At 43.3% G+C, this 27,451-nt stretch overlaps 1 pseudogene; it reads right to left on the bottom strand.

The window, feature by feature from the left end:
- Positions 1-5,261: 5,261 nt before the first annotated feature.
- Positions 5,262-5,380, bottom strand: LOC118366433 (uncharacterized; annotated as a pseudogene).
- Positions 5,381-27,451: the final 22,071 nt, after the last annotated feature.

Raw genomic sequence — 27,451 nt, 5'->3', positions numbered from 1 at the left:
AGTGCATAGTACTCACGCACGTGTCCATTCCATCACTGTCTTACATTATACATATAAGGCTCAGTCCAGTGAGTCTCCTGAAGACATAATAGATCCGCACTGAAGGCTTCCAGCAGCAGCTCTAGCTTTTCTTTTTTTTGTATTTTCACCCCTGAACCCAGAATCTCTAGTGGGCCAGCTAGCACTGCGGTGCAGTGCCTTGCGCCACTCGGGAGGCCAGCTCTAGCTTTTCTGTGCTACGAAGTCCATTGGTGTTGATGGAGACATCTCTCACCATAATGGACACAAAGAGGAGGAGATCAATCCAGTCCATCGTGATAGATCTTTCCCATTTTTATTCTTGGCTTTGGTTCCTTTTATTATCCCTCCGCACAGTTTGTATAAACTCCATCTCTTCCCCGTCAGCTCTTATTCAGACCCTTTACGCTTGTAAGAATCATCCCGAGCAGGAGTTGATGGGGTTCACCTTGGGGTCATGATAGGGGCTGCACCAAATGATTGATGTATTACAATAATTGATTATGCTTATATGGTATTAATAGAAGGGGAAGGGCTATAAGACCCCTCCTCGACTACATCTATAGGGTCATGAACCACAGATTAGCAATATATATATGCAGTATAAGGTGTAATACTGTTCCAAAGGTCTTTTCTAGTCTCTGCTTCTTATAAACGGTCTGAGAGATGTGTGAGTTATTGCAGTCAAAACAGGGTGTCTGAGAAAGCGCCTCAAGGCTAAAAGAGATTCATAGACACAGAACCTTGCAGGGGAGTGTAAGAGATGAGACTAGTCAGACATACCACTATAAAGCAATTTGGGGAGTGGAAAATTACTGCTGAGCCCTTAGAAAACACTGGAACCATTGTCTCTCCTGCAGTTTGTATAACTATATATGCATGGATTGGTCTCATGAGTAGAAGGTGTTGACGTAGGCAGTTGCATCACTAGGGGTTGACTGCAAGCATATTAAAGCAACTTGGACCCTTTCCTGTTTTGCAGAACTTACTCAGAAACATGCGTGCTATGTTCCCGTTGTCAACTTCTGTCTGCAATTGCATTAATAAAGGTTTTTGATTTATTTACTTAAAGATATTGTCTGATTTGCTGATTTCACCAATAAGCAAATGATTGACAAGGGACAAGGAACCTACCCCACAGAGTCCCCCAGGCCTACAGACACCTTCGAGATCTCCACCGCACCACCAGAACCCGAGGCCAACCCCTCTCCAGGTGCTTCACCCGCCTCACCACCAAGAACGCCCTCCAACTCCACATGATCTCGGCTTGAACTGATATCCTCACCCTTGGAGATCTTCTTTCCAACAGGACAAGGCCCTGTCTCTTCTTCATCCTCCATCTGTCCCTGGGACTCCTCCCCCATGCTTATCTCCTCCCCAGATTCCTCCACCTCACTCTCCTCCACGACACCATCTCCACTGAAGACCTGAGATGACAAGCCAGGAGGTCCACCACCATGGGAACAGGAACACTGCACAACACTCCTGCAACCAACACAACCGCGCTCTCTTCTCCCATTACACTCTTTTGCGTAATGCCCCTGCTCACCACACTTATGACAGGCAAAATCAGGGCACTCACGTAGCACGTGTCCTGGCTATATACAAAGCCTGCAGACCCTGACCTGACGATCGTGTATCGCTGAGAAATACTCGGTGCCTTCCAATGTCTCAAATTTGGTTGAGTATGGCAGCGTGCATCAGTGTCTGAATTTCACTTTACAGAAGCGTGTACCATCTGCAATGTCTGTCCCCGGCCAGACACACCACACCCCATGCTCTAAGTCTTTCCAGGATGACCTCGTCTGTTATGTACACTGGAAGGTTTAAGAAAGAGACAACCATTTCATCAAGTGATAGTTCCTTAGCCATGATAGGACAGTTCCGAATTTTAAAACCATCCATCAGCTGTTCTTTTCCTCTCACACTTGACAATGTCACTTCATATTGTTTGTCAGCTTTGAACCAACAGTCGCACACCAGTCCACAACATTTCTTAATTACTCTAAATAACTCCATCATTGTAAGTTTTTCTTCACCAAAAATGTCCACAGCCACTATTAAGGTCTTTTCATAATTTTGCGTCTGTCTAGTCGTAGAACCATTATAATATTTCCTTTGCTCGTCATCCTTGTGTCTGCATGGGTCGAAGCCATTGTATCTATCCAGGAAAAAAATAAACGCCAGGAGGAAAGTCCCCCAAACAGCAATATGCTGCCGGGGCACACAAACAAACAAAAACTCAAACTTGTTCAATAAACAAAAATGGGATTGCATTTCAAACTAAAAAACTCTGGAGCAAACACTCAACCTCAGCACAATCAGCAACACCTGTCTCCCTCTGCAGCACAGGAAGGGAGTAATCAGGCTGGTATGGCTGTGGAAGATTTGGATAGACTATTTCAACTTTCTGTAACTCAAAAACCTTTTCGGGAAGTGGGATGGACATTATATTATTATTATTGTGTTTAGATGAGTATACTCGACTGGGCAAAAAGATAACAGCACCTGGTATTCCCAAGTTGTCTCCCAACCAAGCACTAACCAGGACTGACACTGCTTAGCTTCCTAGATCAGATGAGATCTGGGGTAGTCAGGCCATAAACTACGGAAGAAGAGTTGGATAGACTATTTCAAGTTTATGTAACTGAAAACCTTGAGGAAGTGGAATAACCATTCCATTTGAAAATGGCCATTTTATTATCATTGTGTTGAGAAGAGTATTCCAACCATTTTTTTCCCGGTCCCTTACCCACACTATATGGTATACTCTATGCCTGGGTCTCCGATATTACCCCACCCATAACTTTTATCACTCTATTAGCTAAGACCTTAGCTAAAACCGTATCACAAATTAAAAGTGTCAACGATAATTATCTAGATTTACACAATATGGTTAGAACTCCTGTGGCCAGCGAATCTGGCACCACTTGAGTCTTTTCATTATATTCACATCATTTTCTTAAAATTGTAGCCAACAAATATGCAAAAGCTTTAGAAAACTCTGCAGTTAGGCCATCAGAAACCAGGCTCCTATTGCAATTAGCATCAAATATGGCATCCTTAATGTCAGTTAGACTCATATCTGCATCGCACATATTTTTGTCTTCTGTTATCTTAGCATCCACATGACCAAGCACCCTTTTTTTGTATTTTCACCCCTTTTTTTCTTTCCAATTGGTAGTAGTTACAGTCTTGTCTCATCGCTGCAACTCCCGTACCGCCTCGGGAGAGGCAAAGGTCAAGAGCCATGCGTCCTCTGAAACCCAATCAAGCCACAATGTTGGAGGAAACACTGTACACCTGGCGACCGTGTCAGCGTGCACTGCACCCGGCCCGCCACAGGAGTTTCTAGTGGGCGATGAAACAAGGATATCCCTGCCGGCCAAACCCTCCCCTATCCTGGACACCACTGGGCCAATTGTGTGCCACCCCATGGGCCTCCCGGTTGCAACAGAGCCTGGACTTGAACCCAGAATCTCTAGTGACAAGCCCCATACAGGAATCATTAACCTCATCGTTTTTAAATAAGCATTCATAATATCTCTCTACCATATCAAGAATCCCCACTAAATCATTGACCTTATCCCCCTTATCATTAATTAACTCCGTAATGTAAGTCTTCTCTTGCCTTCTTTTTTCTAAATTCGAGAAAAACAAAGTACATCTCCCCCCTCTATCGCATATTGCACTTTACTCCTTGCAATCGCCGCATAACATTTCTTCTTCTCATATTCAATAAGTGCATCCTTAGCCAGTAAATAATCCTCCACCCCATGATCTTCATCATTTCCTATACACTCGGGTTCATATTGAAACTTCCGACGTAGGTTCCTCTCCTCCCTTTTCAAAAAATAATTCCTCTTAACAGCATATTTTATAGTAAATTCCTTACATTTTATTTTCAGCTCCTCCCACCACAACCCCATGTTCTTCTCCTGTCCTTTGGCCCGCCCAATACATTCTGATATCATAGCAATATACTTTTCCTCCTCTAGCAAGCTATTATTTAAACACCACATTTAGTAGGTGTCTTTTACCCCACTAGAAAATACCAGCGCAGCATGATCACTTAGAGCATTAAAAATATATTCAGGATCATGTATTAGATGCTCTACATTCTTCCCCGTTAAACAGTAATCAACCCTGCTTTGTTTCACCTTATTTAAAACTATTTGCTTTCTAGAGAAATCTCTCCTCCCAGGTTAACATTCTCTCCAAAAATCATGCAAATCATAAACTCCCATAACTGATAACAGTTCCTTTCGTGAAGTGTCAGGGCGGAATTGCACACTACTCGTCGCAGCTAATCGACCTAACCGCACATTAAAATACCCAACCAAAATTGTATTGCCATTACACAGAGACCGAAATGCCCTGAAAAAACCCTCCCTCTCCTTTACTACATTCAGGGAATAGGCAACACAACCCACTGAAAAATCTACAGCAAGAAGTCGACCTTCATAAGGCGTTCCCGCTATCCGTACATTTTCCACAGTATCGCCCACACCACATGCACCAACAAAACATAGATAAATCCATAGACAAAGGAGACCATACATCCTTTACACATATAATATCTGTATCTGCAAATGCCAATAACATATTCAGCTTGTCAGCCCCACTCAACCCACGTGCATTTAAAGAAAATATCTTTATACCCGACATTAGTAACACAAGCAGATGCCATAGAGTGCAACTCATTCCTTCTCTAGATATTTGAGCTTCTTACTGCACTTCTGATACTGTGTCGATATTCTCTTTTGACATAGTAAAGCCTGGAGCACTCCCAAATCTACTTCATCATCCCATGTTTGGAGAAATTGGAGCATTCCCTGCTTCCTCAGCAGGTTTGACATTCTGAACAGTCACATCAAGTTGTACATCCACCATTAGGGGCTCTGTGCATGGGTCCTTGCCACACTCAGATTTCTGTAAGTCCATCTGAGCTTGTCTAACCCTTGCATCTTCCCCCTCCACACCCTCCAATGAATTTATCCAGTCTACAGCAATGTCCATACTGGATCCCAGCTCCATCATCACCCCCATCTCTGCATACTTGCTGGGACTTCTCACCCCCTCATGCATTCCACTGATCCCCTCCAGATCACGTTCCTCCACACACCCTTCCGTAGACACTGAGCCTCTCTCATTTACGATCTCAAGCCCTTCACCACACTTGCCCCACATATAAAGTTAAATGAGTCAAATGTATGGTGCAAGAGCACCCCTAGTGGACAGAACGTTTACAGCACCTGGTATTCCCAGGCGGTCTCCCATCCAAGTACTAACCAGGCCCGACCTGGCTTAGCTTCCGAGATCTGACGAGATCAGGCGTACTCAGGCCGGTATGGTCGTAAGTAACAAACTAGCTCTTGGTGCACTATATAAAGTCAAAGTGAGTCTGATTAACAGATGTTGCATTTTCACCATTTAGATAAGCAGCTTCATGTCACTCAAAAAGTGGAAGAAATTGCATCTACTGTAGCCATCACTTTGTAGCACAGATCGTTGGATGAAATACAAACTAACCTTGCTTACTTATTTCAAAGCGAGGGCACATATTTCAGCCTTGTGGAAAAAAACGTACAAAGAGTTTTAATTCTACAAGGCAGTGATGCTGATGAAATGATGCAAGAGCACCCCTAGTGGACAGTTTACAGCACCTGGTATTCCCAGGCGGTCTCCCATCAAGTACTAACCAGGCCCGACCCTGCTTAGCTTCCGAAATCAGGCATACTTTTTTTTTTAAAATCTTTTATTATGAAAAAAACATATTTCCAACATTCAATCAATTATAAAAAAGGATGAACAATTCATCCTTTTACAAAATCAAAAAAGAAAAGAAAAGAACCTATTAAAATAAAACCCCAATCATCCACCAAAACCAATTAATAATTAAAACCAAGTTTTCCATTCGACTCAATTTCAATAAAAGTGCTCCCCCACACAAACAATTTTTCAAAATTACATCCACCATATTTATATATTACTTCTATATCTTTCTCTAGAATACTTCTAAATAAAACCTTCACACTCACAATTTTCCCTTCATAATGTCCCAAATTCCTTCTTAGTCTTACAGCGTATCTGGCATGACTAAGAACAAAATTCATCAAATTAAAATTAAAAACGTTGCTTTTCCCAGTTAAACCAAAAAGAAACAACCTCCTCCACTCAACCCCAGCAACAATCTCTTCTCCCCAATGTTGTACTAAAATCCCCTTTAAAAACTTATGAAACTCTTCTAATCTACTACATTCAACAAAAAAGTGCATACAATTTTCCACCCCCGTACCACAAATATCACATTCTCTTTTAACATCTCTATTTATTTGATGCAAAACCACGTTCGTAAAAATCCTATTATGTTTCAATTTAAAATCATTGTCTTCACATTCTATAGAATTATATTTTACATTTACATTCTTCCATATTGATTTCACATCTATATTTGCAAACACCCTAGACCACACTTTTTCCGAAGCAGGAGTTTTTATCTCTCTTAAAATACATTTTTCATAAACCTTTTTAACTTTCAAACCTGACAAATCATACTTCTTCCCATTACTTTCATAATATAAAACCTGTAAACCCTTAGCTCTTGTAGCCACCTCTTTATTTATTAAAACACCCCACTCCCCAGGAAGACATCCTAATATTCTCTTATACATGTTCTCCACAGTAGTTCTACCTATTTCATCATTTTCTTCATCCACATGATCAAATATTGCCTGACATGGAAGGAACCCCGGAATGACCTCATATAAAATGTCCCCAATCTGTCTCATCCCAGCCCTCATAAAATATTTACAAAACATCTTATTATTACTGTATCTTGGGATTTAAAAAATTGGCTGATTTAAAATATTGTCTAAAATGGTACACTCATAATAAATATTTGGTAAAAACTCCCCCCAAGCCTCAAACACTTCTCTATAAAACAAAGGTATATTACCTAACATTTCCTTTTTCATACACATCAATAAACCATTGTCCCCCATCCTCCCAACCTCCTGCAAATACTCCTTAAATCTTTTCCATCCATAATCTAATTCACCATATAAATATTTACGTACCATTTTGACTAATTGCTTTTTTCCTCACATTTAAAGCCACCAACTTCAAACCTCCCTCCTCATAACCTGCAATCAAAGTTTTAAAAGAAATTTTCGCACCTTTCCCATTCCATAAAAAATCAACTAAAATCGTATTTATTTCCGATAAAACCCATTCTGGTACGTCTAAAACATTCATGACATGAATAAAAATTGACATCAGCAAGGAATTTACAACAATTACTTTCCCTTTTCATTTCAAAGACCTCCCCCTCCACATATTTACCACCTTTCTAACTTTATGTATTACACCACTCCATGTCAGATCCCTAGCTTCCTGTTCCTTCACCCCTAAAAACACACCTAACACCTTAAAATAATCATTTACCATTTTAAAAGGAAAAGTCCCCTCATTAATCTTCCCAACATACATTATTACTGACTTCTCCATATTCACTTTTGCTCCTGAGGCTTGCTCATATACTTTAAAACACTCCATCACCCTTTTAACACTTCCCTCATCTCTAACTGTTATTGTGGTATCGTCTGCATATTGATGAATTAAACTAAAACCTCCTTGCGGAGTCTCTACACAATTTATAAAATTATATTTTTTAATGTATGCCGCTAAGGGTTCTACCGATAAAACATACAATAATGCTGATAAAGGGCACCCCTGCCTCACCGATCTCTCAAGAATAAAATAATCTGTTAAAACCCCATTACATTTTACCCTACTTTTTGCCTTTCTATATAATAATTTTATCCATCCTATTATTCTGTTTCCAAACCCATATTTTTCCAGTACCCTAAACATAAAATCATGTTCCACCCTGTCAAAAGCTTTATTAAAATCTATACAATTCCCCCTCTCTTATCGCTATTCATTTGATTTATCACATCTCTAAGTGTAATAATAGTATCAGCTATGTCTCTTCCAGGCACACTAATTTTGTGTAGGTGCTATAATATCATTTAAAACCATCTTCATCCTATTTGCCAATATCTTAGCTAAAATCTTATAATCTGAGTTTAATAAACTAATTGGCCTATAATTCTCCAATTTTAATTTGCTCCCCTTATTTTTATATAAAATCGATATCAGCCCTGTCACCATGGAGTCTGAAACAGTATTATTATCTTCCATATATTGATACACTTCCATTAAAATCGGTGCTAAAAAACTTTCATACATTTTATAAAACTCTGCAATTAGTCCATCTACTCCAGGACTTTTATTTATTTGTAAACCCTTAATTGCATCTTTCACTTCATCCACTGTTATCTTCCTATCACATCTTTGCTTATCCTCAACACCAATTTGCACATGCACACTACCTAAAATCTCCTTTACACACCCCTCATCCACCTCCCCTTTCTTAAATAAATCCTTATAAAAATTCTGTACGGTTTCTAATATCTCAACATAATCATTTACCACTTCACCCTTTACATTTTCTATCTCACTAATATATGATTTCGTCTGTTTAGTTTTCTCTAAACCAAGAAAAAAAGACGTGCATTTCTCCCCTTCCAACACATACTTTGCCCTACTTCTAATAGATGCCCCCTTACACTTATCTATTTCACATTTGCTCAATTGTGCCTTTAAATCTAAAAACCTTTCAATATTATAAATAGGATTAATATCACATTTCCTCATTTCTTCATTCAATTTTTCTCTTAAAAAATGTTCTTCTCTTGTCATCCTACTCCTCTTCTTCCTTGCATATCTAATACTAAAACCTTTATTTTTTTTCTTTACATTTTCCCACCACTGGCACTTATCATTCCCTTTTTGCTTATCCTCCATTTCATGTTCTATCAAAGATTTAAGCTGTATTCCATATTATTCATCACCCTGCATTCATGCACCATATTCCCCCCCTTTCCTTTCTTTATCTAACCCCACCGAAAATGTTAACCCAGCATGATCACTAAAAGTTGTAAAAATATAATTAATATCCTTCATAAAATTCCTTAACCCTTCATTTACTAAAACCAGATCTATCCGTGTCTGTTTCAACTCCCCTAAAACCACCTGCCTTCTAGAAAATCCTCTCTTGTTCGGGTTCTCGTCTCTCCATATATCAATCAGACTGTTTTCACACAATCTTCCTTAAAACCCCCTCGATACGTCACTTCTAAAAATAGCTCCCCTTGACATATCTAATCTATTCATTTTAACATTAAAATCCCCAACTAAAATACAGTTACCCTTGCACCATTTACCTAATTCTAAAAATAAATTCCTTCGCTCTCTCATTATTCGGCGCATAAATATTTATAATCCTAAAAACCCTATTCATATATTCAAAATCCAAAATTAAAATCCTCCCATTATTATCATTATATATCTTCTTCACATTTTCTACTACATCCTTCCTTAATAAAATTGCAACCCCACTTGAATTCCCTCTGCCATTGTTTACATAAATAAAATCCCTCCATATTTTTTTTACTTCTAAAACAAACATTTACATTACATTTAAGTCATTTAGCAGACGCTCTTATCCAGAGCGACTTACAAATTGGTGCATTCACCTTATGACATCCAGTGGAACAGCCACTTTACAATAGTGCATCTAAATATTTTAAGGGGGGGTGAGAAGGATTACTTTATCCTATCCTAGGTATTCCTTAAAGAGGTGGGGTTTCAGGTGTCTCCGGAAGGTGGTGATTGACTCCGCTGTCCTGGCGTCGTGAGGGAGTTTGTTCCACCATTGGGGGCCAGAGCAGCGAACAGTTTTGACTGGGCTGAGCGGGAACTGTACTTCCTCAGTGGTAGGGAGGCGAGCAGGCCAGAGGTGGATGAACGCAGTGCCCTTGTTTGGGTGTAGGGCCTGATCAGAGCCTGGAGGTACTGAGGTGCCGTTCCCCTCACAGCTCCGTAGGCAAGCACCATGGTCTTGTAGCGGATGCGAGCTTCAACTGGAAGCCAGTGGAGAGAGCGGAGGAGCGGGGTGACGTGAGAGAACTTGGGAAGGTTGAACACCAGACGGGCTGCGGCGTTCTGGATGAGTTGTAGGGGTTTAATGGCACAGGCAGGGAGCCCAGCCAACAGCGAGTTGCAGTAATCCAGACGGGGAGATGACAAGTGCCTGGATTAGGACCTGCGCCGCTTCCTGTGTGAGGCAGGGTCGTACTCTGCGGATGTTGTAGAGCATGAACCTACAGGAACGGGCCACCGCCTTGATGTTAGTTGAGAACGACAGGGTGTTTGTTGTCCAGGATCACGCCAAGGTTCTTAGCGCTCTGGGAGGAGGACACAATGGAGTTGTCAACCGTGATGGCGAGATCATGGAACGGGCAGTCCTTCCCCGGGAGGAAGAGCAGCTCCGTCTTGCCGAGGTTCAGCTTGAGGTGGTGTGATCTGCCAGACATGCAGAGATGCGATTCGCCACCTGGTCATCAGAAGGGGGAAAGGAGAAGATTAATTGTGTGTCGTCTGCATAGCAATGATAGGAGAGACCATGTGAGGTTATGACAGAGCCAAGTGACTTGGTGTATAGCGAGAATAGGAGAGGGCCTAGAACAGAGCCCTGGGGGACACCAGTGGTGAGAGCGCGTGGTGAGGAGACAGATTCTTGCCACGCCACCTGGTAGGAGTGACCTGTCAGGTAGGACGCAATCCAAGCGTGGGCCGCGCCGGAGATGCCCAACTCGGAGAGGGTGGAGAGGAGGATCTGATGGTTCACAGTATCGAAGGCAGCCGATAGGTCTAGAAGGATGAGAGCAGAGGAGAGAGAGTTAGCTTTAGCAGTGCGGAGCGCCTCCGTGATACAGAGAAGAGCAGTCTCAGTTGAATGACTAGTCTTGAAACCTGACTGATTTGGATCAAGAAGGTCATTCTGAGAGAGATAGCGGGAGAGCTGGCCAAGGACGGCACGTTCAAGAGTTTTGGAGAGAAAAGAAAGAAGGGATACTGGTCTGTAGTTGATGACATCGGAGGGATCGAGTGTAGGTTTTTTCAGAAGGGTGCAACTCTCGCTCTCTTGAAGACAGAAGGGACGTAGCCAGCGGTCAGGGATGAGTTGATGAGCGGGGTGAGGTAAGGGAGAAGGTCTCCGGAAATGGTCTGGAGAGGAGGGGATAGGGTCAAGCGGGCAGGTTGTTGGGCGGCCGGCCGTCACAAGACGCGAGATTTCATCTGGAGAGAGGGGAGGAGGAGAGCACAGGGTAGGGCAGTGTGAGCAGAACCAGCGGTGTCGTTTGACTTAGCAAACAAGGATCGGATGTCGTCAACCTTCTTTTCAAAATGGTTGACGAAGTCATCTGCAGAGAGGAGGAGGAGGGGGAGGAGGATTCAGGAGGGAGGAGAAGGTGGCAAAGAGCTTCCTAGGGTTAGAGGCAGATGCTTGGAATTTAGAGTGGTAGAAAGTGGCTTTAGCAGCAGAGACAGAGGAGGAAAATGTAGAGAGGAGGGAGTGAAAGGATGCCAGGTCCGCAGGGAGGCGAGTTTTCCTCCATTTCCGCTCGGCTGCCCGGAGCCCTGTTCTGTGAGCTCGCAATGAGTCGTCGAGCCACGGAGCGGGAGGGGAGGACCGAGCCGGCCTGGAGGATAGGGGACATAGAGAGTCAAAGGATGCAGAAAGGGAGGAGAGGAGGGTTGAGGAGGCAGAATCAGGAGATAGGTTGGAGAAGGGAGCAGAGGGAAGAGATGATAGGATGGAAGAGGAGAGAGTAGCGGGGGAGAGAGAGCGAAGGTTGGGACGGTGTGATACCATCCGAGTAGGGGCAGTGTGGGAAGTGGGATGAGAGCGAGAGGGAAAAGGATACAAGGTAGTGGTCGGAGACTTGGAGGAGTTGCAATGAGGTTAGTGGAAGAACAGCATCTAGTAAAGATGAGGTTGAGCGTATTGCCTGCCTTGTGAGTAGGGGGGTGAAGGTGAGGTCAAAAGGGTGAGAGTGGAAAGAAGGAGGCAGAGAGGAATGAGTCAAAGGTAGACGTGGGGAGGTTAAAGTCGCCCAGAACTGTGAGAGGTGAGCCGTCCTCAGGAAAGGAGCTTATCAAGGCAAGCTCATTGATGAACTCTCCGAGGGGACCTGGAGGGCGATAAATGATAAGGATGTTAAGCTTGAAAGGGCTGGTAACTGTGACAGCATGAAATTCAAAGGAGGCGATAGACAGATGGGTAAGGGGAGAAAGAGAGAATGACCACTTGGGAGAGATGAGGATCCCGGTGCCACCACCCCGCTGACCAGAAGCTCTCTGCGAGAACACGTGGGCGGACGAAGAGAGAGCAGTAGGAGTAGCAGTGTTATCTGTGGTGATCCATGTTTCCGTCAGTGCCAAGAAGTCGAGGGACTGGAGGGAGGCATAGGCTGAGATGAACTCTGCCTTGTTGGCCACAGATCGGCAGTTCCAGAGGCTACCGGAGACCTGGAACTCCACGTGGGTCGTGCGCGCTGGGACCACCAGATTAGGGTGGCCGCGGCCACGCGGTGTGGAGTGTTTGTATGGTCTGTGCAGAGAGGAGAGAACAGGGATAGACAGAGACATAGTTGACAGGCTACAGAAGAGGCTACGCTAATGCAAGGAGATTGGAATGACAAGTGGACTACACGTCTCGAATGTTCAGAAAGTTAAGCTTACGTAGCAAGAATCTTATTGACTAAAATGATTAAAATGATACAGTACTGCTGAAGTAGGCTAGCTGGCAGTGGCTATCCCAGTGTGTTTCTTGAATACATAAAATATCATTTGGACTATTCTATTTAATTTTCCCATTGTTCTCAAACCATTTGCATTTATTGACATTATATACTAATAAATAATAAAATATAATTTCATTATCCTCTACCTGTTATCCAGTTTCTTTCTTCTTCCACCCTTTCTCTCCCCCTCTTCCCACCGCTTTCCTCTTCCTGTATCCTTCCCTCGTTCTTTCCATCTTTGCCCCATCATCCGTGTCCGATATCTCCTCCAAGTCCATGTTATCCAGCCAACTCCCACTCTTGGCATCCACCTCCGTTGTGCTCCCCGTATTCATCTCCACTTCTGGTATAGTCGTTGTGCTCCCCGTGCTCATCGCCGTCTCTGGTATTGTCATCAACTCCATAACCCCCTCCATTTCTTCACCCCCCGGGCTACTTGTTAGTGCTGTGCTTTCCCCCAAAACCTGTGAGTCCCCCGTGATTCCCCCCAGTCCACTCCTCCTGAAAACTCCCTCTTCTTATTTCTGAGTCATTTATCTTCTGGTCCTTCTTCCTTCCTCCGTCTCTCCAGCTTCCACCACGTCCTCTCCATCTTCTTCTCCTTTTTGCGACAATACCACTGCTACCTCGAATATTGTTTGACTCCCCTCTTCAGCCCTAACCTCTCCACAGTTGCAATCCGCCAACCTCTTTCCAATCTCTTTCTGCATCCACCACAAAAATTCCTTTCCTTTTCTCCATCACATTCTCTCGCATAGTGTCCTTGATTGCCACACTTAAATTCCGGGCAGTCTTTAACTATGTGCCCGGGTTGAATACACATACGACACACTCTGACCTGTTTGTCATGAATGACCCTGAAATATTCTGCTCCCTCCAACGTCTCAATTCTTGTAGAATAAGGTAATGATGTCACTTTTTCTGTGAACTTGACCTTGCAGAAACGTGTCCCGTCAACCACCTCCGTTCCTGGCCAAACTCTCCTCCTTATCTCCAAGACGGCTGCCACTCCCCAGCTTCTCAGCTTGCCCAGTATCACACCATCTTCTAAGTATACTGGGAGATTCATAAAAGACACCACCAATTCCTTCACATTAATATCTCTCGCCAGAATCCGTGTGTCCTTTATTCGCAATCCATCCATTAACCGTTCTTTTCCTCTTTCATTTCTCATCGTAATTTCGTACTTTTCTCCTTTCATTCGGCATCCCACCACCTCTCCACACACCTCCTTAATTGCTCTTAGTAGTTCCATTGTCGTCACTTTGTCTTCTCCTTCCAACACAATTGCCACCGTGTATTCTTTTCCATATTTCACTCCTTCGTTATCTTCATTTTTCTTCCGTTGCGCCTTTTCGTTGTCTTTGTCCATTCCGTTTGTCTTTTCCATGTTGTCCGTCATAGTAAAAAATGAATTTAAAAAAAAAACTCTCCCCCAAGCAGAAAAACTGCAAGGGGAAGACTAACCAAACTTTAAACTATTCAACTGAAGAAAATAATAAATTATATTGCAAAAACCAATTAATTAACAAAAATAGCTCTCGAGCAAACACTCTCCAGCAAACACTCACTCACAGCTCAGACACTCGCACCTGTCGTCACTTCTCCAATCAGGAAATGCGTACTCAGGCCGGTGTGGTCGTAAGTAACAAACTAGCTCTTGGTGCACTATATAAAGTCAAAGTGAGTTAGATTTTTGCAGTTGAATAAGTTTGGTTTGTTTTTCCCCCCCTTGCTGTTTTGCTGCTTGGGGGAGTTTTGGTGTCTTATTTTGGTTTACCATAACGGACAACATGGCGAGGACAAAGGCAATGCACAACGGACAAAACATTGACCTGAAGGTGGTTTAAAATATGGCAAAGAGCGAATGGTGGCAGTGGAATTGATGGGAGAAGACAGAATAATGACGATGGAATTATTAAGATCAATTAAGGATGTGTGCGGAGAGGTGGTGGGGTGCAGAATAAAAGGAGACAGAAAATATGAAGGCACGATGTGGGATGCAAAAGGAAAAGAGCATTTAATGGATGGTTTCATGATTAAGGACACAAAGATAATGGCGAGAGACATGATGACAAACAAACTAATAGTCTCGTTTATGAACTTGCCGGTTTATATCGAGGACGGCTATACTGGAGAAACTGCGCAGCTGGGGTGTAGCTGCCGTCTAAGATATCCAAAGGAGAGTTTGGCCGGGGACGAAACGAGATACTGTAAGGTGAAGTTCACTGACACCGTGCAGTCTTTGCCGTATTCCACAAAGTTTGAGACACTGGAAGGTGGCGAATATTTCAGGATGATTCATGACAAACAGGTCAGGGAGTGTCGCTTGTGTATTCAACCTGGACATATTTTAAGACTACCCTGATTTTAAGTGTTTTAAGTGCGGAAACCATGCGAGAGAACGTATCGGAGTGAGGGATAGGGCAGTTTGCGGAAGATGCAGGATAAGAACAGAGTAGTACAAGTGTGGAGAGAATTCAAGTACTGATTGATGAAGCAGCTGTATCACCGCTTGGAGAAGAAAATTATAGAGAAGAGGAGAGAGAGAGAGAAGGTGGCGGATGAAATAGGGAGCAGCATGGATTCAGAGATGAGAAGAGGGAGTTTTCAGGAGGAGGGAGGGATTGGGCTGGGTGGAGGCACTGGGGACGCACAGGTTTGGGGCGGAGGCTCGGCTCTTGTGGGTGCCTCGGGAGGAGGTGAAGTGGAGGAGAGTGGGACGCTGTCAACGATACAGGAGACGGAAATGGATACAGAAAGCACAACTGACATGGGAAAGAAGAATTTGAGTTGGTTTGATGAGATGGATTTAGAGTTGATTTCGGATACAGACGACACTGAAAAGATAGCTTCCCCTTAACCTCTCTACAGGAAGAGGAAAGTGGTGGCTGGGGATGTGAAAAAGGATGGAAAAGGGAAAAAACACAGTGAAGGTATATATTTTTTATTTTATGTCCCTAAATGTAAATGGACAATGAATACATTTCAAAATATAGTTCAAATGAAGAATATGGATATCTTATGCCTACAAGAGACACATTGGGACAATGATTGTGTATTGAAAGTCAAAGTGTGGAGGGATTTTATTTTTGTGAATAATGGTAGGGGGAATTCTAGTGGCGTCGCTATTTTATTAAGGAAGGATTCACTTGGCTCTGTCATAACCTCACATGGTCTCTCCTATCATTGCTATGCAGACGACACACAATTAATCTTCTCCTTTCCCCCTTCTGATGACCAGGTGGCGAATCTCATCTCTGCATGTCTGGCAGACATATCAGTGTGGATGACGGATCACCACCTCAAGCTGAACCTCAGCAAGACGGAGCTCCTCTTCCTCCGGGGGAAGGACTGCCCGTTCCATGATCTTTGACAACTCCATTGTGTCCTCCTCCCAGAGCGCTAAGAACCTTGGCGTGATAGTAAATGTTCCTGTAGGTTCATGCTCACAACATCCGTAAGACGGCGCAAATCCAGGCACTTGGTCTTGATTACTTCGCTGTTGGCTGGGCTCCCTTATTAAACCCCTACAAAGTGAGCAGCCCGTCTGGTTCAACCTTCCCAAGTTCTCTGTCACCCCGCTCCTCCGCTCTCTATTTCCATTTGGTTTTGCTAACGGCATCTCAGTACCTCCAGGCTCTGATCAGGCCCTACACCCAAACAAGGGCACTGCGTTCATCCACCTCTGGCCTGCTGGCCTCCCTACCACTGAGGAAGTACAGTTCCCGCTCAGCCCAGTTTAGCTGCTCTGGCCCCCAATGGTGGAACAAACTCCCTCACGACGCCAGGACAGCGGAGTCAATCACCACCTTCCGGAGACACCTGAAACCCCACCTCTTCAAGAATACCTAGGATGATCCCCCAACAAGATTTAGATAGTGGCTGTTCCACTGGTTGTCATAAGGTGTATGCACCAATTTGTAAGTCGCTCTGGATAAGAGCGTGCTAAATGACTTAAATTAAATGTAAATGTAATGTAATGGATGTGGTGGACAAAATGGTAGATATACATGATGATAACAATGGCAGGATTTTAGTTTTAGATTTTGAGTATAGTAAATGTTTATGCACCAAATAACGAAATAAGAGGGTGAGGTTGTATTTATTGAAGTGAGACGATTGTCACGTTCTGACCTTTATTTCCTTTATTTAGTATGGTCAGGGCGTGAGTTGGGTGGGGAGTCTGTTTGATTTTCTATGTTTCGGCCTAGTATGGTTCTCAATCAGAGGCAGGTGTCATTAGTTGTCTCTGAGAATCATACTTAGGTAGCCTGGGTTGGTTTGTTTGTGGGTGATTGTCTATGTTAGTGGCTTGTGTCAGCACAGGTCTCATTTGTAGATTCACGGTCGTCATTGTTTTTGTTACTCTTTTGTATAGTGTTGCAGTGTTCAGTGTTCTCTTTATTAAAATTCACTATGAACACATACCACGCCACATTTTGGTCCTCTGATCCTTCTCGCCTCTCCTCTTCAGATGAAGAGGAAGACCGTGATAGAATCACCAACCAAGGACCAAGCGGCGTGGTAAAAGACAGCGACGACAGCAGCAACAACACCGGCCAGCATCACAGGACTCCAGGACATGGGAGGAGATACTGAACGGAGAGGGACCCTGGGCACAGGCTGGGGAATATCGCCGCCCCAAAGCAGAGCTGGAGGCAGCGAAGGCAGCACGGCAGTGCAACAGGTACGAGAGGCAGCCCCAATTTTTGGGGGGTGGCACATGAGGTATGGAGCTAAGCCAGGTAGCAGACCTGAACTCACTCCTCGTGCTTATTATAAGCAGCGCGTTACTGGTCAGGCACTGTGTTAAGCGCACGGTGTCGCCATAGCCCGGTGCGCTGTAGGGTAGCCCCCCCGAGTGTCATGCGAGTGCGGGCATCGAGCCAGGGCGTATGGTGCCTGCTCAGCGGGTCTGGTTGCCGGTACGCAGTTTTGGTCCAGGGTATCCTGCGCCGGCTCTGCGTGCTGTGTCTCCGGGGCGCTGGGAGGGTGCAGTGCATCCTCTGCCTGCTCTCCGAGGAAGACCGTGACAACGATGGTGTGTGGGAAATTGCATTGTGGTGGGGGATTTTGTGAAAATGGACAGATTAGATTTGACAAGGGGAGCTATTTTTAGAAATTATGCTTCTAAGGGGGTTTTGAGAACTTATTGACATATGGAGAGATAAATCCCGATAAACGTGAATTTTCTAGAAGGCAGGTGGTTTTAGGGGAATTAAAACAAACTTGAATAGATATTGTTTCAGTTAAAGAACGTTTAAGGGATTTTATGGAAGATATTAAACTGGCTCTTGAGGAATGGCGTCACTGGTTAGAGGGTTCGGTCCTTCCCTTCATTGTGTGGGTGGATCACAAAAATCTAGCCTACATCCAGACCGCCAAACGTCTGAACTCTCGGCAGGCCAGGTGGGCATTGTTTTTTGGAAGATACTTACTTATCGCCCCGGATCTAAGAATACCAAGCCTGACGCCCTCTCCCATCAGTTCACCGCAGACAACACAAGTTCCAAGCTAGAAACCATTATGCCATTCTCCTGCATCATTGCTGCTGTCTCCTGGGAGATTGAGTCCAGTGTATGTCAGGCTCAGCAGAACCAGCCTGATCCTAGAAACGGTCCTTGTAAGGCTCTGTTTGTTTGTGACAGATTCAATTCGTTCTGATGTTCTTCAATGGGCCCATTCTACACACCTCACCTATCACTGGCATGAACAGGACTGTCGCCTTGCTGCGTCAGCGATTTTGGTGGCCCATCATGGAGAAAGAAGCTTGGGAATTCATCTCAGCCTGCTCGGTCTGTGCTCGGAACAAAACTTCCACCAAACCTACATCTGGTCTGCTTTGTCCTCTTCCCATACCCAGCCGCCCCTGGTCACACACAGCTTTGGACTTCCTCACTGGCCTTCCCCCATCGAATGGTAACTCAGTCATTCGCACTATTATTGACCGATTTGCCAAAGGGGCTCACTTCATTTCCCGGGAGACTGCATGGCATCCCTAGTGACATTGATTCTGACAGAGGACCCCAGTTTACATCCCTAGGAAGCTAAGCAGCATCAGTCCTGGTTAGTGCTTGGTTGGGAGACAGCTTGGGAATACCAGGTGCTGTTATCTTTTTGCCCAGTCGAGTATACTCATCTAAACACAATAATAATAATATAATGTCCATCCCACTTCCTCAAAAGGTTTTTGAGTTACAGAAACTTGAAATAGTCTATCCAAATCTTCCACAGCCATACCAGCCTGATTACTCCCTTCCTGTGCAGCAGAGGGAGACAGGTGTTGCTGATTGTGCTGAGGTTGAGTGTTTGCTCCAGAGTTTTTTTGTTTGAAATGCAATCCCATTTTTGTTTATTGAACAAGTTACAGTTTTTGTTTGTTTGTGTGCCCCGGCAGCATACTGCTGTTTGGGGGACTTTCCTCCTGGCATTTAGTTTTTTCCTGAATGGATACAATGGCTTCGACCCATGCAGACAAGGATGACGAGCAAAGGAAATATTTTGAATGGTTCTACGACTAAACAGACGCAAAATTATGAAAAGACCTTAACAGTGGCTGTGGACATTTTGGGTGAAGAAAAACTTACTATGATGGAGTTATTTAGAGGGATTAAGGAATTGTGTGGACTGGTGTGCGACTGTTGGTTCAAAGCTGACAAACAATATGAAGTGACATTGTCAAGTGTGAGAGGAAAAGAACAGCTGATGGATGGTTTTAAAATTCGGAACTGTCCTATCATGGCTAAGGAACTATCACTTGATGAAATGGTTGTCTCTTTCTTAAACCTTCCAGTGTACATAACAGACGAGGTCATCCTGGAAAGGCTTAGAGCATGGGGTGTGGTGTGTCTGGCCGGGGACAGACGTTGCAGATGGTACACACTTCTGTAAAGTGAAATTCACAGACACTGGCGCACGCTGCCATACTCAACCAGATTTGAGACATTGGAAGGCACTGAGTATTTCTCAGCGATACACGATCGTCAGGTCAGGGTCTGCAGGCTTTGTATTCAGCCAGGACACGTGCTACGTGAGTGCTCGGATTTTGCCTGTCATAAGTGTGGTGAGCAGGGGTATTACGCAAGAGAGTATAATGGGAGAAGAGAGCGCGGTTGTGTTGTGCAGTGCTCCTGTTCCCATGGTGGTGGACCTCCTGGCTTGTCATCTCAGGTCTTCAGTGGAGATGGTGTCGTGAAGGAGAGTGAGGTGGAGGAATCTGGGGAGGAGATCAGCATGGGGGAGGAGTCCCAGGGACAGATGGAGGATGAAGAAGAGACAGGGCCTTGTCCTGTGGGAAAGAAGATCTCTAAGGGTGAGGATATCAGTTCAAGCCTAGATGATGTGGAGTTGGAGGGCGTTCTTGGTGGTGAGGCGGGTGAAGCACCTGGAGAGGCGTTGGCCTCGGGTTCTGGTGGTGCGGTGGAGATCCCGAAGGTGTCTGTAGGCCTGGGGGACTCTGTGGGGTAGGTGCCTTGTCCCTTGTCAATCATTTGCTTATTGGTGAAATCAGCAAATCAGACAATATCTTTAAGTAAATAGATCAAAAACCTTTATTAATGCAATTGCAGACAGAAGTTGACAACGAGAACATAGCACGCATGTTTCTGAGTAAGCTATGCAAAATAGGAAAGGGTCCAAGTTGCTTTAATATGCTTGCAGTCAGCCCCTAGTGATGCAACTGCCTACGTCAACACCTTCTACTCATGAGACCAATCCCATGCATATATAGTTATACAAACTTGCAGGAGAGACAATGGTTCCAGTGTTTTCTAAGGGCTCAGCAGTAATTTTCCACTCCCCAAATTGCTTTATAGTGGTATGTCTGACTAGTCTCATCTCTTACACTCCCCTGCAGGGTTCTGTGTCTATGAATCTCTTGTAGCCTTGAGGCGCTTTCTCAGACACCCTGTTTTGACTGCAATAACTCACATCTCTTAGACCGTTTCTTATAAGAAGCAGAAACTAGAAAAGACCTGTGGAACAGTATTACACCTTATACTGCATATATATATATTGCTAATCTGTGGTTCATGACCCTATAGATGTAGTCGAGGAGGGGTCTTATAGCCCTTCCCCTTCTATTAATACCATATAAGCATAATCAATTATTATAATACATCAATCATTTGGTGCAGCCCCTATCATGACCAAGGTGAACCCCATCAACTCCTGCTTGGGATGATTCTTACAAGCGTAAAGGGTCTGAAGAAGAGCTGACGGGGGAAGAGAAGGAGTTTATACAATCTATGCGGAGGGAAAATAAAATGAACCAAAGCCAAGATGAAGAAAAGGGGAAAATATCTATCTTGATGGACTGGATTGATCTCCTCCTCTTTGTGCCCATTATGGTGAGAGATGTCTCTATCAACACCAATGGACTTTGTAGCATAGAAAAGCTAGAGCTGGCCTCCCGAGTGGCGAAGTGGTATAGGCACTGCATCGCAGTGCTAGCTGGCCCACTAGAGATTCTGGGTTCAAGGGTGAAAATACCAACAAAAAAAAGCTAGAGCTGGTGTTGGAAGCCTTCTGTGTGGACATACAGTGGGGCAAAAAAGTAAAATTAAAATTTAAAAAAGTAATAAATGTATTTGCAAATTATGGTGGAAAGTAAGTATTTGGTCACCTACAAACAAGCAAGATTTCTGGCTCTCACAGACCTGTAACTTCTTCTTTAAGAGGCTGTCCTCCACTCGTTACCTGTATTAATGGCACCTGTTTGAAATTGTTATCAGTATAAAAGACACCTGTCCACAACCTCAAACAGTCACACTCCAAACTCCACTATGGCCAAGACCAAAGAGCTGTCAAAGGACACCAGAAACAAAATTGTAGACCTGCACCAGGCTGGGAAGTCTGAATCTGCAATAGGTAAGCAGCTTGGTTTAAAGAAATCAACTGTGGGAGCAATTATTAGGAAATGGGAGAAATACAAAACCACTGATAATCTCCCTCGATCTGGGGCTCCACGAAAGATCTCACCCCGTGGGGTCAAAATGAACACAAGAACGGTGAGCAAAAATCCCAGAACCACACGGGGGGACCTTGTGAATGACCTGCAAAGAGCTGGGACCAAAGTAACAAAGCCTACCATCAGTGACACACTACGCCGCCAGGGACTCATCCTGCAGTGCAAGACGTGTCCCCTGCTTAAAGCCAGTACATGTCCAGGCCCGTCTGAAGTTTGCTAGAGAGCATTTGGATGATCCATAAGAAGATTGGGAGAATGTAATATGGTCAGATGAAACCAAAAACTTTTTGGTAAAAACTCAACTCGTCGTCTCTGGAGGACAAAGAATGCTGTGTTGCATCCAAAGAACACCATACCTACTGTGAAGCATGGGGGTGGAAACATCGTGCTTTGGGGCCATTTTTCTGCAAAGGGACCAGGACGACTGATCCGTGTAAAGGAAAGAATGAATGGGGCCATTTATCGTGAGATTTTGAGTGAAAACCTCCTTCCATCAGCAAGGACATTGAAGATGAAATGTGGCTGGGTATTTCAGCATGACAATGATCCCAAACACACCGCCTGGGCAACGAAGGTGTGGCTTCGTAAGAAGCATATCAAGGTCCTGGAGTGGCCTCGCCAGTCTCCAGATCTCAACCCCATAGAAAATCTTTGGAGGGAGTTGAAAGTCTGTGTTGCCCAGCAACAGCCCCAAAACATCACTGCTCTAGAGGAGATCTGCGCCAAAATACCAGCAACGGTGTGTGAAAACCTTGTGAAGACTTACAGAAAACGTTTGACCTCTGTCATTGCCAACAAAGGGTATATATATAACAAAGTATTGAGAAACTTTTGTTATTGACGAAATACTTATTTTCCACCATAATTTGCAAATAAATGCAATACAATGTGATTTTCTGGATTTTTATTTCTCATTTTGTCTGTCGTAGTTGAAGTGTACCTATGATGAAAATTACAGGCCTCTCTTTTTAAGTGGGAGAAGTTGTACAATTTGTGGCTGACAATACTTTATTGCCCCACTGTAAGGGTGCAATTATAAGAAGGCAAAGTATGTTTTGGAGGGGGAGAAATGTACTTCCTTTTTTATTGGTTTAGAGAAGAGTTAACAAATGAGAACACACAGTATATTAGAGACGTTGAAAATGTAAAGGGTTCATTGTAAATGATTATGTAGAGATACTGGAAACAGTGCAGAATTTTTATGAGGGGTTGTGTCAAGGAGATTTTGGATAGTGTGGATGTGCAAATTGATGTGGAGGACAAACAAATGTGTGATGGGAAGATGAGAGTAAATGAAGTTAAGATGCGATTAAGGATTTACAAGTAAATAAGTCCTGGAGTAGATGGAATAATTGTAGAGTTTTAAAATAAAATATATGGTAGTCTTCTAGCACCTATTTTATTGGAAGTTTATCAATATATGGAGGATAATAAAAGTGTTTCAGAATCTATGGGGGTGTTTTGTATGTGTCAAGGCAGATTTCCTCCTCTTCCTCTGAAGAGGTAAAACAAGGATTGGACCAAAATGCAGCGTTGTAAGTGTCCATGGTTTTAATATAAAAACTCAACAAGAACCGTGAAAAACCAAAAACAGTCCCGTGTGGCACAAACACTGACACAGTAAACAATCACCCAGAAAATACCCAAAGAATATGGCTGCCTAAATATGGTTCCCAATCAGAGACAACGATAGACAGCTGCCTCTAATTGAGAACCAATCTAGGCACCATAAACATACAAAACCCCTAGACAAGGAACTCTTCTCACCTTGGTCCAATTTTTCATACGACGTACGTGACAAATACGCCTGATCTTCGAAGGTAAGCAGGGTCAAACCTTGTTTGTACTTGGTTGGGAGACCGCTTTGGAATACCAGGTGCTGTTAGCTTTTTGCCCAGTCGGGTATACTTACTTACGTACGGTTTACGGCCATACCATCCTGAATACGCTCCTTTTTGGAATTTCAGGAAGTGGATGAGCAGCAGGTGGCTGAGTGTTTGAGAGAATATTGTTTATTTGAAACATAAGTTTGAAAGTTTTTCTGAATGTAGTTTATTTTCTTCTTAAACATTTGCATCATTATCCCCCAACGGTGTGAGCTGTTGAGGCCAATTGCACATAGTACATCACCTACCTTGCAATCTGAGCAGAGGGAGTACAGTGCCTGACGTTTATATAATTTTACAAGGCATATCTTACCTGGTTTCTAAGTAACCTATACAAAATCCGACCATGAGCTAAACATTTCCTCATTAGTCCTTGGACACTGTGCTATCTAACCTCCAAACGAGCGTCAATGCTATACAACACTCCTTCCGTGGCCTCCAACTGCTCTTAACCTGTTGATCATACCCCCTACTTTTTCGAACATTCTGTTAAAAATCGCGCAACATTTCAGTGCCCTGCTACTCATGCCAGGAATATAGTATATGCATATGATTAGCATGTGTGGATAGAAAGAAAACACTCAGACGTTTCTAAAACTGGTTAAATCACGGCTGTGACTATAACAGAATGTGCGTTTCATGGAAAAGCGCAGGAAAATCTGATCACTGAAAATTGGAAAATATATCGCCACTTGAATGTATTGTTGAATGGAAACCACATTACCTGGAGCCGAGATGCAATTCCTACAGCTTCCACATGATGTCACCAGTCTTGTCAATTGCCTAGGCTTTGTTTCTTGGTCAAACAAACAAGAGACAGCCCATTTCTACCGGTCTCCGACCGGATGTTTTGGAGTAGAAATTTCTGAACATGATTTGAAGACGTGAAGCTATTGAATATACATCGCCCCGTGATCAATTTGATAGATTATTAATGTTTACTAATACCCAAAGTTGCATTACAAAAGTATTTCAAAGTGTTTTGTGAAAGTTTATCGTCTACTTTTTTTAAAAAACGACGTTGCGTTATAAAACGCTGTTTTTTCCTTGCTCACAGTCTTCATAGATATCTAGGCTATATATGGACCGATTTAATCGGAAAAAAAAGACCCAATAGTGATGTTTATGGGACATCTAGGAGTGCCAACAAAGATCGTCAAAGGTAATGAATGTTTTATATTTTATTTCTGCGTTTTGTGTAATGCCGACTATGCTAATTATTTTGTTTACGTCCCCTGCGGGTCTTTTGGGGTGTTGCATGCTATCAGATAATAGCTTCTCATGCTTTCGCCGAAAAGCATTTTAAAAATCTGACTTGTTGGCTGGATTCACAACGAGTGTAGCTTTAATTCAGTACCCTGCATGTGTGTTTTAATAAACGTTTGAGTTTTAACGAGTGCTATTAGCATTTAGCGTAGCGCATTTGCATTTCCAGATGTCTAGATGGGACGCATGCGTCCCGGGTCGACCTAAGAGGTACGCTAGTAAAACCAAATGCATGCTTTTCAACCGTTCGCTGCCTGCACCCGCATGCCTGACCAGCATCACCACCCTGGATGGTTCCGACCTTGAATATGTGGACATCTATAAGTACCTAGGTGTCTGGCTAGACTCATATCAAACATCGAAAATCAAATCTAGAGTCGGCTTTCTATTCCGCAACAAAGCCTCCTTCACTCACGCCGCCAAACTTACCCTAGTAAAACTGACTATCCTACCGATCCTCGACTTTGGCGATGTCATCTACAAAAGGCTTCCAACACTACTCAGCAAACTGGATGCAGTTTATCACAGTGCCATCCGTTTTGTCACTAAAGCACCTTATACCACCCACCACTGCGACTTGTATGCTCTCGTCGGCTGGCCCTCGCTACATATTCGTCGCCAGACCCACTTGCTCCAGGTCATCTACAAGTCCATGCTAGGTAAAGCTCCGCCTTATCTCAGTTCACTGGTCACGATGGCAACACCCATCTGTAGCATGCGCTCCAGCAGGTGTATCTCACTGATCATCCCTAAAGCCAACACCTCATTTGGCCGCCTTTCGTTCCAGTACTCTGCTGCCTGTGACTGGAACGAATTGCAAAAATCGCTGAAGTTGGAGACTTTTATCTCCCTCACCAACTTCAAACATCTGCTATCTGAGCAGCTAACCGATCGCTGCAGCTGTACATAGTCTATTGGTAAATAGCCCACCCATTTTCACCTACCTCATCCCCATACTGTTTTTATTTATTTACTTCTCTGCTCTTTTGCACACCAATATCTAATATCTCTCTACCTGTACATGACCATCTGATCATTTATCACTCCAGTGTTAATCTGCAAAATTGTAATTATTCGCCTACCTCCTCATGCCTTTTGCACACAATGTATATAGACTCCCCTTTTTTTCTACTGGGTTATTGACTTGTTAATTGTTTACTCCATGTGTAACTCTGTTGTCTGTTCACACTGCTATGCTTTATTTTGGCCAGGTCGCAGTTGCAAATGAGAACTTGTTCTCAACTAGCCTACCTGGTTAAATAAAGGTGAAAAAAACAAATTTTACATTATGAAATTGAAACCAGCTTTTCTCTTCTGTTGGTTTTCAAATAAACGTTATTTTTTATGTCCAGAAGCCAAACACGCAATCATATTATCAATCAACCCATGCTAGTTGTTAGATCTTTTTACATTTCTCAAGAATATTTATATCCCGGTCACATGAAACTTCTCGCATTTCAGGCGCCAGTGTGCTTTGGAGAAGGTGTTTTCCCACCTGTTACATTTTTTGAACATCACACGTACAGGCAAATGAGTCGTGCGATTGCTGCATTTATAAAGTGAATAAATGTAGTAAACATTAAGCTAAACGTTCTGATAAGTTGTATCTGCCCCGTGGGCATGGCTTTAATTACAGGGTGTGTATGGATTTTGTATATATCATCCCAGAACTGGCCCAGTCTGTTTCGACCGGCTATTATTTCGAGCCCTGAATCACTGTAGAAAGTGTTGTTAGGTTATCGTGTTGAATTGTGTCTTTTGGACTTGATTATTGATGTGCCTGTTTAAAGTGCGCATTTATGCGGTCTATTAATTTGCGCCTGTGTCATCTCGTTCTTGACCATAGGACTGCTTGGAAAAGACAAGTTCTCAAAGGAATTATCAAGGCCTCTTTACAGCCGTTTTGCCCATATCACATGGTATATAGCTATTTATTTGGGCATAAATGTAATCCTTTTTGTCTATGTTCTTGGACTAAAACGTTAGTTATTTTTGTAAATATATTAATCAGGCACTGCTCTTAGCCTATAATAAAACCTTAATTTCATCTTTATCGAACCAAATGCACACCTTCTCTTCTGCATGTGATGTTTGTTTCTCTGTTCCTTGTTTGTCTCTTTGTGCTGGAGTTCTTTTAATAACTTGATGGTATATCAATAGCATAATAAACTTGATATTAACTTGAATCTTCTCTTCATTTTACCCACAAACAAATTCACCTTTAGTCTAGTACAGCATATTGTTTGTTATTGCCAGTATAATTTACCTAATAAACTTTATTTTCCAATCAAATTTGACGTTTACACTCATTTGGTGAGGGTAATTCAAATCGTTTAGTGAAACATTTGCTGTTGGATGACCTCAAATAAAGGTATTTTTTATGTCGTCTGTAGAGCGGCCAGCAGCATTCAGATTTGACATGCATCGTCCAAAGGGCGAATGCGATCTAATGCTGACGTCTTGCCAATGTGGAAACGCTCTCCATACTACATCGGGCCGACGAATATGTGCTGTCTGGGATTTATAGATATACATTCAGATTGGTCATGTACATTGAAGGACTGAACACTTTTACATTGCTAGAGGGAAATGCT

This window comes from Oncorhynchus keta, chromosome 33, assembly GCF_023373465.1.
Source record: "Oncorhynchus keta strain PuntledgeMale-10-30-2019 chromosome 33, Oket_V2, whole genome shotgun sequence".
NCBI classification, from domain to species: domain Eukaryota; kingdom Metazoa; phylum Chordata; class Actinopteri; order Salmoniformes; family Salmonidae; genus Oncorhynchus; species Oncorhynchus keta.
Note: the sequence above shows the minus strand (reverse complement) of the source record. Positions and strands in the feature narration are given on the sequence as shown.